Source organism: Helicoverpa zea, chromosome 16 (genome assembly GCF_022581195.2).
Source record: "Helicoverpa zea isolate HzStark_Cry1AcR chromosome 16, ilHelZeax1.1, whole genome shotgun sequence".
Lineage (NCBI taxonomy): Eukaryota > Metazoa > Arthropoda > Insecta > Lepidoptera > Noctuidae > Helicoverpa > Helicoverpa zea.
Window position 1 is genome coordinate 6,256,580 of NC_061467.1, and position 15,202 is coordinate 6,271,781.

The 15,202-nt window shown below is 35.5% G+C and overlaps 1 protein-coding gene across 4 annotated transcripts in view; it reads left to right on the forward strand.

Moving 5' to 3' along the window:
• LOC124637713 (serine/arginine repetitive matrix protein 1) overlaps window positions 1–15,202 on the forward strand; it is a 111,469-nt gene that overhangs the window by 17,700 nt on the left and 78,567 nt on the right. For 2 of the 4 annotated variants that reach the window (XM_047174335.1, XM_047174337.1), the window contains exon 1: window positions 933–1,169. The exons of the other annotated variants lie outside the window; for them this stretch is intronic. The gene's annotated coding sequence lies outside the window, so the exon portion shown is untranslated. Of the gene's footprint in view, window positions 1–932; window positions 1,170–15,202 lie in introns of those variants that run through there. 4 annotated transcript variants of the gene reach the window in all.

The window sequence follows — 15,202 nt, forward strand, 5'->3', positions numbered from 1 at the left end:
CTATTCAATACTGGTAATCTGGAATTATTGATCTACTTCGGAAAATGTTCTAAGTATTCGATAGACTTACTGGTGGGTTACTGAAGACCAATAACAGTTGGGGTGGCCTCTGTCCAGGAGTCTTTCGGATGAAACGACGACTTGATAGAGTTTATGTATTAGCTTATATATTATATTGTTATCATTTTTTTTTCTACACTTGTGACGTTTATAGCGACAATTTTCATTTCTTGCATCGTAACGTCATGACTTAATATGTGCTAACTTAACATTGGCATTTTGCAAATCGTGATGTTCTCATTACAATCGTATTATAGTTATTATTTACTAACTCAGTTTCGTAGTCAATACGGCGTCTATGATCTTATTTCATGCCTTTATTAGCAGAAAATGGCCAATCTAGATATAACACGGTTATGTCGGTTATCTTGTTGAAGCCGTAATGTCGACTGATGATTGCCGGTCAATATCGTAATTGACAGTTCTGATGATAGTTTGTGTTAATAAGGCAGAATATACCAACTGTTTGTTGCATATACATATAGGAGCAGTAATGTTGCTAAATCAATTAGGACAATAAATGGGTCAGTACCTAAATAGTTATAAAACCAAACTCTAAATGCGATGCCAAAGCAATTGGCACGAACCAACAAATTGGCAAGTACACATTGAAGATACAGCACAAAATCACTCGTAATACGTAGTTTAAACAGCGATTCGCTATGCAATAATTCCTTATCACCTTGACATGCGATTTGCATAGACATTGGCGAAACCGCCGAATCGCTACCGATCGGAGTGTGTGGCACACTGCGACACGTATCGGCGAGCGAGCGGATTGCCCCACTGTGTGAATGGAAAATGGCCATAATAAGGCAAACGGACGTACTACAATCCACCTGCATACAATAGCTTAGTAGTTTAGTTTGTTCACAGCTTCCGACGCGCGGCCTTCTCGCCGATGCGTTTGCCGCGAGTTATCACGAACCAAATTAAAAATATATACAAATCTGACACAGGCCATATATGTCGTTAATGACTGTTGTTTGTTAATAGTGTGTGAGTCCGATCGTGACTGCATGTGAAGTGATCATAGATTTAAGTGTCCAATTCATGATGCAAACCTAGGTACTATCGTGATTGATAACTATAGTGCCATTTATGAGCTCGTAAAATAATATTTGTTTTTATTATTGAAACGTAACCGTGAATCGTTTGCGTGTAACAGTTTGTTGTGAAGGGACCTTGGCTTATTTTTTTATTGAGATCGATCTAATTATGTACTTACTGAAGTTGCGATGTTTGGGTGCGATTTTCTCACGAACGCTGAAGTATTGGATCGGTCACGACATTGATTTACTCACGGAATTATTTTTTATTCGGGGTGTGGGCTCGATTGTCGGATACGATTTTACGCTACAGATTCTTGATAAGGAGATCACTTAATTTATTGCTAAAATAGAAGCAAATTGATTATGCATAACATATAAACGGTTATTACCAAGCTGTGGGTATTACGTGCCGATTACTTAATGTTTTTGCGATAATAAATGAGTGGATACTGTATGTTTGACTGAAGGAAACCCAATGGAAAATGTTATAAAGAACATTGAACGGTAGTTATAAATTTTGTCGAATTATTAGCGATATAGGTATATGAAAACATAGTACCAATGAACTATTAGTAGCTTCCTATTGCTGAATTTATTATAGATTGTTTCCCTGTAGCCATCATCATTTTTACGAAGTACTTCAAAGGCAATTAAATTAACCATGGATTAAATATAACACTTAAGTAATAAAATGACTGCATTCAAATAAATATATGCAAACTCCAAGCGATTTAATTTACTGCAGAACTAGGAAGTTCTCAAGTGTCCGTGTATTGTTTCAATGAATACAAATACAATAAAACGGAAATCAAGTATTATTTGAAAAAGGTTTATGGAGGCTTTATTCAAAATAGTTATATAGAAACTGATAATACACATGAGTATGGAGACTACAGCCCAGTATTGATAATATTCATAAGTAGGTAGTGATGACCACTTAACATAGGATGGACTATAAAATTGTTTGCCATCAAACAATCCATTATAAGAGTACTTATGGATACAACTCTTTACAAAGGTCCTTTACAGACTCTCATTGAACTCTTCTAAAGACTTAACCTCTACATTGAATCTTGACACTAAAGTGAATTTACGATACAATTAGGTGACACTATTAGCTTCTATAAACATTTCACTCTTTACTATCTTTAGAACCTCTAAAATGGTTCCCGATAGAAGAAGTATAACATTCACTAACATCATACATGTTTAATGACACTAAAATGTCACTAGTTCACGATCATCTTTCATAATAATTTTTAAAATTGAATCTCAATACAACGTAAAAACTGCAATCATCCAATTCGAGTATAAAGCTTTGTTTGCACTTGTAATACGATCATTATGTCACATTACGTATCTATAGTGTAGCCTTGGTCGTAAATCTTGCTTAAAGGTTACTTACTTAATAATAGTAATGGAAGGTATCATCGTACCACTTCACATGTATTATTGTTGTGGTAATACGAACATACATTACTGATACGATAATTTATGTTTGTATATTTTAAAATGATGTTTATTTAAACGACAAGCTGCATTCTTACAAGTAACATTGAAAAATAAACAAAGTTTGCATCCAATATAATTTTCCACTGTTGTGTTGTGATTACAATTTTCCGTACATAAACACCCGGAACTATTTGTACCTAAGTTATGCAAACTCGATGTTGGAATAACTGAAATCGCGATAAGCAGTGGAACGCATATTTTGTGTCTGGAACTTGTAACCTTGACTTTTGTTGCGCCTATCCTGTCCATTCTGATAAGCAATTTAGATAGTGGCATAAAAGAAGTGATAATCAGAAAGGTGAATGGGATTAAGTCACTTCTAGGGTGGCTAAATCGAATTATGATTTTTTACAATGTTCCATTTTCAAAGAAGAGCAATCTAAACGAAGATATACGATGGTGCGTTTGTGATATTACACAACGCCATTCACGCACATCGGACTCGGTACGACAAATTAAGAATAGCCGGTTCACCTTGCGCGTGCGCCGCCGTGGGAGCGCCGTTTTATGTAAATTCCGACAAACTAACTACCGCATTTCTACATCACCTCGAATTAAGTGAATTCGACTGGATGAAAGGTCGTTCGGTGGTTAAAAAGTCGTAAGTTTTCGTGAGAGATTTTCACGCGGATTGAACGGTTTAAAGCGTTAGATTTAGAAATTTTGACGAGGAGACTCACGATTTTCGATGCAGCTTGCTTGGATTATAAAGTCTTGCTTCATAGACACTACGCTATATTTGAACAAGAACTAGCGATTGCTCTTTTAACATGCGAAGCGACTTATTTTTGAACGAAGGATTTGTTCACACGGCTCCAAGTTACACAATTTAGACACCATACGCACGAACTCTTCTAAGCCTACTTAAGCATGTGTACTTCCATTACCTATCTGCAATCTTTATTCCCTCGCAGTACGTGAGACAATTTATTTTAAGTACGTTTAAAATAATGAACAAAAAGCTACAATAGAGGAGTTATTAATGACAAACAGAGCCACAGTTTAAGTAACACCAAACGTGCGTAATTTCTCAAAAAAAGCGTTACATTAATTCTTCAATGTCCATAAAAACAGTTCCCATGCTCGCTTTCTCGACAAAAACGGCATTCTTAATTGGTTGTTGTATTCTTTTCAACATTATACGCCTTTTACTTATCTAACGGACTATGGGGTATCGTGTATCATTCTTCTTCTTAACATACATAGACCTTTGATGTCCAGACATTATCTACTTCAGACGAACTGAAAAATACACATCCTTTGAAGACTAAAAGAAAGAGTTGGGAATGATGATGTAATATGGGAAGATGTCACTTATTGATTAAAGATCAACGTTAATGCGTCTACGAGTTGACATACTAACGCAAATACATGTGCAACTTTACCAGATGCACAGAACATAATAAACAATAGATACACGTTCCCCTTCAGCAATATTTGCTTCTATATAATAATTATATTAGTAGTACATCACGTGTAAGCCATAGATCACGGTAAAACCTGTCACGTGGAGACACCAGCATTAATACAGTCTTGCATCATATACGGTAACGTATCGAAACTCAGAAGTGCTAATAAATTACTAAGACTTATACTTCATGTTTATATTTAGATCGGAGTAAACAAACTTTTGTACGAACAGAGAATAATAGTTTGTAGTTATTCTACAATATTTAGGTTACGATTATAATTTTAGTGGCAAACTCGCAGGTTGTGATTAATTATGATGAAGTATGATCTGAATTAATTTGCAGCAAGAACCGGCTTCGAACAATATTGTACTTAATTATGTTTTGGAATAAATTATAGTTCCTTGAATTGTTGAGTACAGTTTGTCCCTTTTGTATCGATGAAGCTGCGTAAACCAGAAGGCTTTTGTTGGAAGAAAAAAATCGTTACGTCTATTTTCCTTCACCTTATAATAAAAAGTTAAACTATCAATTTGTCACGTGTAATCATCATACCGGATTTGTATGATGACGAATGGCTTTAAGTCTAATGCTCAACGGATGTATGGTCATATGTGTACATAAGCCAAGCAAGTCATTACCCTCATTTTTACTTCGCCATAGTCGGATAAAAACGTATGTATCAACAACAACAACTAATGACATAGATGTACTTAGAAGCTTTGAAGCTAGCTCGCCTTGAGTAATTAAGAATCAAAAGGTCTACCCTTTCACATAGGTAGCTGTGGGCATTCATGGGCACTTTATGGATCTTCGGATTTAGACCAAATTCCCAATATATTTTGTGTTATAGGTCATTTCAAACAGAACCTGTAAATTAACAAGAGTTGTAATATCTCCACACTTCGATTATCAATTAATTTAATTAAAATATGAATTTGTACTTTTCCTTCCCTTATCAATTTTTTGACGTCTACGAGTATTCGATTTTTCACTGCGAGACTGTTATAGACATCTTTTTATCTGGGTGCGTATTTAGTTCGGGCCTACCTAACCTAATCTAGAACACAAAAACCATGCAATAAATATTGTTAGACTGGATAAAGGATACGAATAACTCAATATAACAGATTCATTATTTTCGAAACCACAATCACCTTGCTCGAGTTTGCATTGGAACAAATACATCGTATTTCAATATTGTAATCTAATATTTCCTTAAAATCGAGGGAGTGTTGGGTATATCTTAATGGGGACAGTGACTGATGATTTGACCTGGCCTTCATGACAGACTGACAGCCTCCTTATTTCATTCACTATTGTTCAGTAGATTGTTCAGCCCAAATATGTATGTCCCTACGCCATGGGCACGAGTGGTGTTATACGAGATGTAGATTGTAAAGGCATATTTGAATCAAGTAGTGGTAGATTTGTTATTCCAGATTTATATTGGAATACACATTCCTTAAAACTTTGCCATGGTGTGCGATTTTATTTTATAAAATAATCAAACCAGAATAATCACTTGTATTAAGAATTTTCCATTCAAAAATTCGTAGGCAGCTACGATCTGAAAAATACTTTTTTTAAAACACTTTACTAACTGATCGTCAACTTGACATCTTCTGGAAGACAGATAAACACAGAAGATATTTGGATGAAATCTATTCCACCTATCAAAACAGACTTTATATATGAAATGCAGACGCATGTGAACGTTAAAGTATTTTCATATTCCAAATCCATCGACTGTCAAGCCCATGAGCATATGCGCAATAACTAAAAGTGTCATAATCATTCAAAATCAGATGTTATTTAATACGAAATGTCTTTGAAAAGTTGAAGGTTTGTAATGTACCCGTATTAGGCAGTGCAGTCACCTTGCAGGTGGGATCGCCTTGCTATGACTCACGCGCAACTGATACGTATGGCCACTCAAGCGCCGCTGTGACCATATCAATATAAAGAATTGGTTTGCTTGATAGCCGTTAGTGATAGTTCTATTTTTAAATTGAGTGATTGGGCACTGGATAGGCGAATTGACTGAAGTCTGTCGAAGTTTTCATTGGTATATTTCAATGAGGAGATGACTGAAGCACGTTTTAAGGTTATAGGAGTAGAGGGTGGTATAACGTCGACACGCTCATGGCTTTTTCCGTCTCAAAAATACCAGTCGGCTATCAGGGGGGTGTTAGGAATCAAGAAACCTTTGAAGACTATAATAAAGAGTTGTAATATTGCAGGTCATTGGATGAAGAACATTAATGTGCAAACAATGACTGTGTTTTCCGTGCGTCACTAACAGTTTCATGCGATCTATTGCGAACAGCACATTCCGTGCCAAAACAATTATTGACACGCATCAATAAATACATCATAAAACCTTCTGCAAAAAGTTTAACCCACATAAGTCCATCAGGAAAAACAACGAAACAAAAGCGAGAATCGAGTATGGATAGAATCGAATGCATCATTGAATCGATTCATCGAGTTACGTAGAAGACAAAGCGAGTACTTGCTGCATGGTCACGTAATATCGATATATTAATATTGTTATGTGCAGGCGCACGGTGCATTGTCTCGATTGCGAACTGTTTGCTGCACATTGATATTCTGTACTGCGGGCGTGATTTTGATATGTTTATATGGAGCGTTTCGATAAATGTTGGTCTCGTTTTTGGTAATCGATATCTGAACGGGTAGTGCGTTATACCACTATTAAGAGAGCTGTGGTTATACTTACGCATTGGAAATTATTTTTCATTTATTTATGAGAACCAAAAGATAAACGATGGTTTTTTTTACGATAATACATAGGTAAAAGATAATAAACTTAACTTCATTATTATTTAATTTTATGGAGATCTTGAAATAACCTAAATATAAGAGGAAATTTTCTTGAAAGCAGTTGAACTATCTACATTTTACCAAACAAGTCAAAAGCTTAATACTTTACAGGCGAAACGTATTCATAGGACTCGTAAGTTGAGTATGACTGAACGGCCTTGCTGTAACGAAGGGTCGGCTGGCCGGTCAATGGGCCAGATCTTTACAACAAGACTCTCGCTTTCAAACCTGCTGGGTAACTGCGATAGCGCTTGTCATCGCGGCTCGACATTTTTCAAACATAGGTAAAAGTGGCTAATATTGAAATATAATATATTTATATATAATATATAAATATAATTAAAATAGTGAAAACAAAGATGCTGCAAAAACAGTTTATTCACAAAATATTTACATTAATTGAAAAAAATAAAAAAATAAACTTATATATATATACAACTTAAAACTAATACAGTGCAGCAAAAAAATGCTCCTCATCGCTGTCACTGGGTAATGTACCCAAAAGACTGGCAGCATTGCCACGTTGGATGGCAATGCTCAACCTCTGTGCGAAATAAAAGCCAGCCTTTGGCCACGGTCCCGGGATGTGTCAATCGATAGTTAGTTTGGTTATTGTACTGCAAGTTATAAATTAACAACACACAAAGAAAAGTACAATAGGTGGTCTTATCGCTAAACAGCAATTTTTTCCAGACAACCTTTGGTTGGAGTTGGTTTATAAAAAAATATGTCAAAATTTCGGAACAAGAAATATAGGTACCTATGGCTATTTAATTGTCTGTAGCACTTTTGTTTTTTTTTTTTATTCACATCGATAATACTCGATAATACATCGACATCGATAATACTCGATTCAAATATTTTTGGTTTATTTTCTTCTCAACATGATCGTTGTTTTAACCGTCAAACCCAGCGAGTCGCAGTGTCGAGCGATATCGTAATTGCCCAGCAGATGTCTACAACATAAGACTCTCGGACTCTCGGTTTCAAACCTGCTTGGACCTTAGAAATATTTACAAATTATTACATAAGTGATTGATCAATCATTAAGTACATTCAATATACATATTGCTTGTATTCATCGTTGAATTATTATTATTGTTGATGTTTAATTCAATCAGTATTGACATTTATTAATTTAATGAGCGCTTGTTCCGGTGTTGTCAGGGTCTTGCTGTTTTTTTCTGTTTTTAATTTTAAGAATATTTATTCAGTTCTTGAAGTTTATTAATAACCAACATTTTTCATGAGTATATTATATTTAAATCGTTTTAAATATTATTTTATGAACTATAATAGCTATTACGTAAGTATAGCAAATTCAAAATTAAATATCTACCCACTAATTAAAATTAACCAGTAACCAAAATTAATTTAAGTAAATAACAATAAGATGATACTCTAAAATATTGCTCTTATGAAAGTAAAATCTTCATTTTTTATAATCTGATTACGGACCAACCCGGGTTATAAACAAATCTTTTTTATTATAACACTTTTGCTACACATTCATATTCTCTGTACTACACAATAGCCTGTCTGTATATATCTGTAAACATTAAATACCAATAACAATTAGTAACAATATTTTATTAACGAATTCGAAACGTAAAATGCAAAACAATTTATTCGGATTGTAAATAAATAAACATATAAAAGACTATCGCATTTTTTTCGTCGTGCGAACAATTGCAATTCGGAACATGGATAAAAATATTTGGTTTTTCATGAAAAATAAATATTTGGAGTTCAGATGTAGGTTACAGCATACCTACGTTGTTTTTTTATTCAAATAAAATATATATGTGAAATGGCTTATGTATTGATTGACAAAAGTCGGGATTAGTTCCAGGAATAACTAGTTTTGAACGTTTTTCAGTACCAATAAATATACGTCATATTCTAGTTATAAAAGTGGTATGCAACAGTTTTTTAATGCAATACACTACTCGACTCTCTAAATCAGTGGTTCTTAACCGGTGGTCCGCGGACCACTGGTGGTCCCTGGAGGCATTCCAAGTGGTCCGCGAAGCATTGCCTCGCGACGTTGCTAATCTAATTTTATTTTAACGACTTATCTATGCGAACAGGGGTTTTCGCATGGACGTATAAAAGATATCCATCTTACTTGTGCAACAGAAAAAAAAATTATGTTTGGGCTACATTTTACATAATTTTGGCTTTGAGTCTTAAAAAATAATTAAAATTTCGCGCTCGCTTCGCTCGCGTATCAAAATCTCTGTGCCTTTATTATTGCATTTGTCAACAAACAAAAAGTGAAGTACGTTTGGGCCACATTTTACGTAATGTTTGGTTTGAATCCGTAAAAAACTTCGCGCTCGCTTCGCTCGCGCATTTGGAAACTAAATTTATAACTATGACAGTAGGTACTTGCGTTTTGTAAACGCAATGTTTAGTTTGTAAATGAAAGATTTTGTTAAAGCTATAAACACGTACGTGGGTTTTCGACGCTTCTGATTGTTAAAAACAAGCATAGAAATCTGTTGGATGCCACTGTCGACATGCATTTAGTTTTGAGTGGTACTGAACCTAGAATTCAGAAGTCAGAAAAGAGAATGCAGTCACAAAAATCTCATCAAAATTTGTAAATTTTAATTATAAAGTGTGCTCGTATTCTTTATCAAAGAATTCAGGTAAACCATTGGGGTGGTCCCCGGCAAGACAAACTTTTGGTAAAGTGGTCCCTCATGCCAAAAAGGTTAAGAACCACTGCTCTAAATCGAAACAAAACAGCAAAACGATTACATATTGTTACGAATCATGTGCTTCAAAAAATGGCCGATATTTGCCATGAAGTTTACGCAACGCTAAATATCCAACAAGCATGTAAACATTCTTCTATAATTGAACAGAGTCGACCTTTGCCAAGAGTCAAGGAACCATAATACTTACTTTGTTCCTACAAGTATCATTTTGGCAATACCTCTTTATTACCTCTATATTCGGCATGACCTTTCTTTAATGAACTCGAGTGTACGATGAAGGATCGTACAGAAAGTAATGGTTGATATAAACGATGCATTATTTATTAATTGACTTCCTTGTTGTGATATTGATGGATGCTTAATGAATGTTAATTAAGATGTTATCTTGGTAGATATATGTTAACGGTTTTGGATTAATCTTTCGCATTTAATTGTGCTGTATGATTCCAATGAGGAAGTAAGGGTTTACACTTTTTATTTATCTGAGTGTCATAATGCATATTGGTGTGGGTTTTTAGTTTAGAAAACAAGTTAAAACGACAGTCACATCAGACACCTTCGGCATTTTTTTATATCTCTACAAAGTTTAGAATTGCTAGCCATTAGGATAATTATGACATGTTAAATATAATATTTCTTAATAAAAGTTTCAGCAACATTAGTTAAACGTTACAGATTCTAAGATAAGAACAATGTTTAGTCAAAACAATAGCCTACTATCAGATTGAAGTCCAACTGTCAAATTAAAAAAAAAACACAAACTTAAAAAGCAGCGTTCTATTTTTAAATTCACGTAGAATACAGATTAAAATCTGCGCAAAAGCTAAAAGCGCGCATTGAGACTTAAACAATTTCGTCATTCTTTTGTTTGTGTTGCTCATTCGTAGGTACCTGTAACGTAGTGATTGATTACTTGAAAGAAGGTAGATAGTAGGACCTTGAGTACGTCTCCTGTCAATGTTTATGATCTGTTACACCGCCCCCGTTCCATTACATCGGGTGGAACGTCGAGATTGCTCCGCGATAGCCTCCATTGTGTGGCCCGTGCCTGCGAGTAGGGCTGTCGAATGGAAGTTTGCTTGTGTGGTTTCTTTGTGTTCCGTTTTACGTGAAAGTTTGTATTTTGTTGAAGAATACTTGTACGTTTATTGTACGATGAGTCTTGTTTGAAATAATATATTTCGGGCTTATTTTTTCGACCACCCTAGGAGGATGGTCAGATTTTCCAGCATTTTGATTATAGAGACATTTTGATTAGGTATATGACTCGTGAAGGAATTAATTTACATTTCCTAAGCTTTTTCTTTGTAGGTTTGGTATGTCTTCTTATAGTTAAGAAACACGATGAAAACAACTTTAACAAACTTAAGATTTCATTTTATTTTTGGCAGCCCTATATACAAGGCGATACTCACCATTAGCAGCAGTCTAAATATTGTATTGTACGCAGAGTCCTAAACACCACATTGTTTCTGTGAGGCGTATGTCCGAATTGATGGCCGGTCGAGATATACGCGATAGCCTCAAGCGAGAATGGGCCGGTTATGGCTCCTCTCACCCTATTACCGAGTCACTGGGACAACGGGGTAAATGATTTTGTGCAGTCAACTGTTTCTTAGGGCTGGTTACGGATTTGTAGAGTTATATAGGGTTGTTATTTCATGGGAATTTGGCTTCGGGACTTACGCGTATAAAAGCAATATTTCTGTTCTGTTGTAATTTTGCAGTCACTTCTCAAATTATACATGCGGTATGTTTATGTAGAGAAAATTAAGACATGTGATAATCCTATTTATAGAACAGCCTGTTAGTCACTAATGGAAACTACATAACCGTGAAATTAGCAAGCTTATCTAGGTCATGATGACTTTTGGATCATCCCTTGACAAAAATATATTTTTTCGTCAAGATCTATATGATAATTTCTCTACTAAAGCAGTCTTTAGGTGCATATATCAAGAACATAAACTAAGGCTCTATGCAGGTTCCTACGAACCGGTACTGTAGGTCATTCCACTGCAATATTGAGATAATTTATTAATGAAACAGGTTCAACAAACTTTTAATTAATACGCTTAATAACTTCTGAAAGGTCAAAGGCGTGTATTGTAAAAATAACAGGATTTTTAATTATGGACCTTGCTATAGACCACTTTGTTTCAAGCCATTAGCAGTCCTGAAAGGTGTAAGCTAGTACTTATTATTTAATTCCGGTATAAATAAGTTTTTATCGAAGACTGTTAGAACTTACATGATCTAGGTATGCTAATGTTTCTTATCAATTGCAAATGTTATCATAATCATTGTTATAAACCTGACTTATGTAGGTATTGCCTAACCTCTAACGTGTCGGACCTTACCCACTATTCAGCCTATTGGAGCTCGGGACTACAATTTGATATGCTTCTGAACAATATTAGCTGCAATTTCGTAAATCCATGATCTTTATGTGCAGCTGACTAAAATTCTAGCAATAATTTACCTTAACATTTGAAATAAATTGACAATTTAGTATCAATTTGTATTACTAAATAAATTATTTGTCAATTTGGTATTTAAAGAGCTATCTATATATACAAGGATCGAATTCCTTGCAAAAACGAGTTTCGAAAGCATGTAAAGGTGACAAAGACTACACATTAGTTTACTAAATTGAAATATATGACTGTTATCTCTGTCTAATTTTTATTATTAATTTTCGTGACATTTTTAAGAATTCCGAAAATCTGAACTCAATAATCAAAGGCTAGATCCTGCCAAGGGGTGCAAACTTGATGTTACAAATTTCATAATAAATGTATTTCATAAGAGGCAGTAATCCTAAAATATAAAGTGTGAAATAAAAAACCAAACCCCAATAACAAAATAACCGTATCAGTTACATGTAAACAATTATCTTACAAAAGCGGGTGCAACAGCCATGACCGAATTAAGTCCTCGGACCAGACAATAAGGTGCACGGTGCACGACGCGGGTGCATCACAATGTGCAGCGGCTTGCACCGGCGGCCTCGGACGCCCGGTCACCCGGGGCTCGATTCTGCTAATGTTACTTAAGCGACATACGATTCGCATCCGACTCAATTACGATTGAAGCGTATGTGGCATACCGCTATTTTTTCTTTTAAATACACGTTTTTATCCTTTTCTGTAATTCAATAATGAGTCATATTGTCTGCAAATGATTTACGGTTGCAATATGTTGGTAGAGCAGAGAACTACCGTATAGACCAAATGGCAGATCATCAACCAATAAAATGTCATTGGAATACGATTGATCTTATATACGTAGCAGAATGCCCGCTAAGGTTAAAACTGCTATTGCGATTCAATTTTGTCACTATGTATTAACTTAGCAGAATCGGGCCCCGGTCGTTCGGTCGCCGGGTCGCTGGGTCGCCGTCTCGCTGCGGTGGGCACCGCAAGGGCGCGGCCTCCACAGTGACACCTACTAATGTGTTAATTTGTTTATATGGCGATGGGACAGATAACTCAGTAATTAATGGACTGTTAGATACGCAGTGTTAAGTAGTGGTTTGTGACCGCTAATTTATGATATGCTTTATTGATTGTTGTAGTTACATGCCTTTGGGTGGGTTTATAGAGTGACCAGACGTTAAAGACTTGTTTTAGTTCTGCTGTTTTTGTATAGACACTTAGGAATATCTAAGAAGTAGCAATAATAGAGTACTATAGTGTGTGATGTTGAGCTCATTAATAGAGTATCAGATTCTTACTTTAACCTTTGTTCCTTCTTAAGCCTTTTGAGTACCAGGATCGCGGAAATTCTTTCAAACAATCCCGTAGCTCCTATTCCTAGGTTAGCTAGCCTTCGATTTTTATATTTACAAGTCAGTTAATGATTTTGCCCAACATACAAAAACCTCGCTGACGTACCTATGAACCCGCTGAATGATTGTGTTTCCTTCAATGGCGAGGTTAGTGGAGGTACTTAACCTGATGTCAGCCATGCCGATTGATTGGCAATCGACAGCCGAACGTCAGCCGTAAGTGGCTGTCGCGATGTCATGAGTCAGACACAATGGGACAAGCGCCGTTTGGAAAATGGAAATGATTTTTCTTTGGGTGGTAAAGGTTAGAAGTATATGACTCCTTTCAGTGATGGGGCGGTTAGTCGGTGTTATGAATGTTAAAAGCTTTTTGCCAATTTATCTTGAAGTCGAAAGAAAAGTTTATATTAATGTTAACGTCGAAGTTATTTTCGGTAGAACATCAAGCAATGTTTCATAATTAGCTGTAATTTATTGTTAGCAAAATGTCAGGCCATTTCAAAAAGTGTTAAGCGCAGAATTTATAGCCTAAACATTAAACACCATTCGTCAATTCTGTGTGGCACTCCTCAACTAAATACCACAAACACTAGTACAGAATAACATATCATAAAATAAACATGTTGTCATAAAAACTAACACAGACGTCTGTGTAGTCAGCTAAGTGCACATCTATCACTTATCCTCAATAGAGTAGCGAAGACGCGATACCGTCAACACTTGTACTCGCTACCAGTAATACTTGACCTATTCTTATATAACAGAATATTCCATCATCTGTCACACAACTGTCAAACGCAGTACATTTTAATGTAGTTCGATTAACAGCCGGAGGTCAGCTTATACTGGAGTTTTATAAGTGGCTAGCGCAGCCATATATCATTGTGCCGTAACAATTTGTCAATCGGGACGTTTAGTGAGAGGTCAATGGTACGAGACTCCTTTCGATGTTATCTGATGAATATGTAATTGAATTGGAGTGAAGTGATCTGAGACCTGTGAGGTGCGTTGAAAGGAACGATTTGTTATGATTTGTGTCGCGAATTAAGGTGTCTTGTTCGTGTGAGACGGGTCTTGATGTTGGATTGATGGCGTACCCTACCTGTCTTCTTAAACTTTGATTCAGGAAATTGGTTAATAATTATACTATACAATTTGTAAACTGCAGTTCTCATGAAAATGATTAATTAGGGCTCTTGAGAACTAATTCGACTATATTCATTACATACGCTCATATTTCGAATAGGGGAGCACCCGTATATCGGTGTTTTCTGAAAAGAAAATGCCCATAAACTTTTGGTTCTTAAAGTAGCAAATAATAAAATAGAAATGACTTAGATGATGTAGAGTGACGTGATGACTCTCATTTATCTATGAATGCATCCTCGTGTTAAAAAGCAATAAAACGAACATAATTTACATGATTTTATACGCTAAGCAATCTAAACATCAAGTAAATATTCTATAAACAATGTAAATAACTGCAACATTTAATATGTTGACGGCAACACGGTCGCGTTAGTCGAGCTAATAATTTTTGCAGTCACGTGCAATATTTTCTACTTCCCCCGGTGGAACACAAATGGAAAAACTTTCCGTGTCGTTTATAATCAATGTGATTCATAGACTATGTAACTTTGAATAGACCCTGCAGACTATTATTAATGTAGTAAACTCTTGAAAAATAGACCTTCCGTGAATATTCAAATAAGGATTAGGGTCTCGACTGACTGAGTGGGATGTAGTTGAGAGGGTCTATGATTTTGTTAGACACGCTTTGTTGGCCTTCAGTAAATCGGTGAGCAG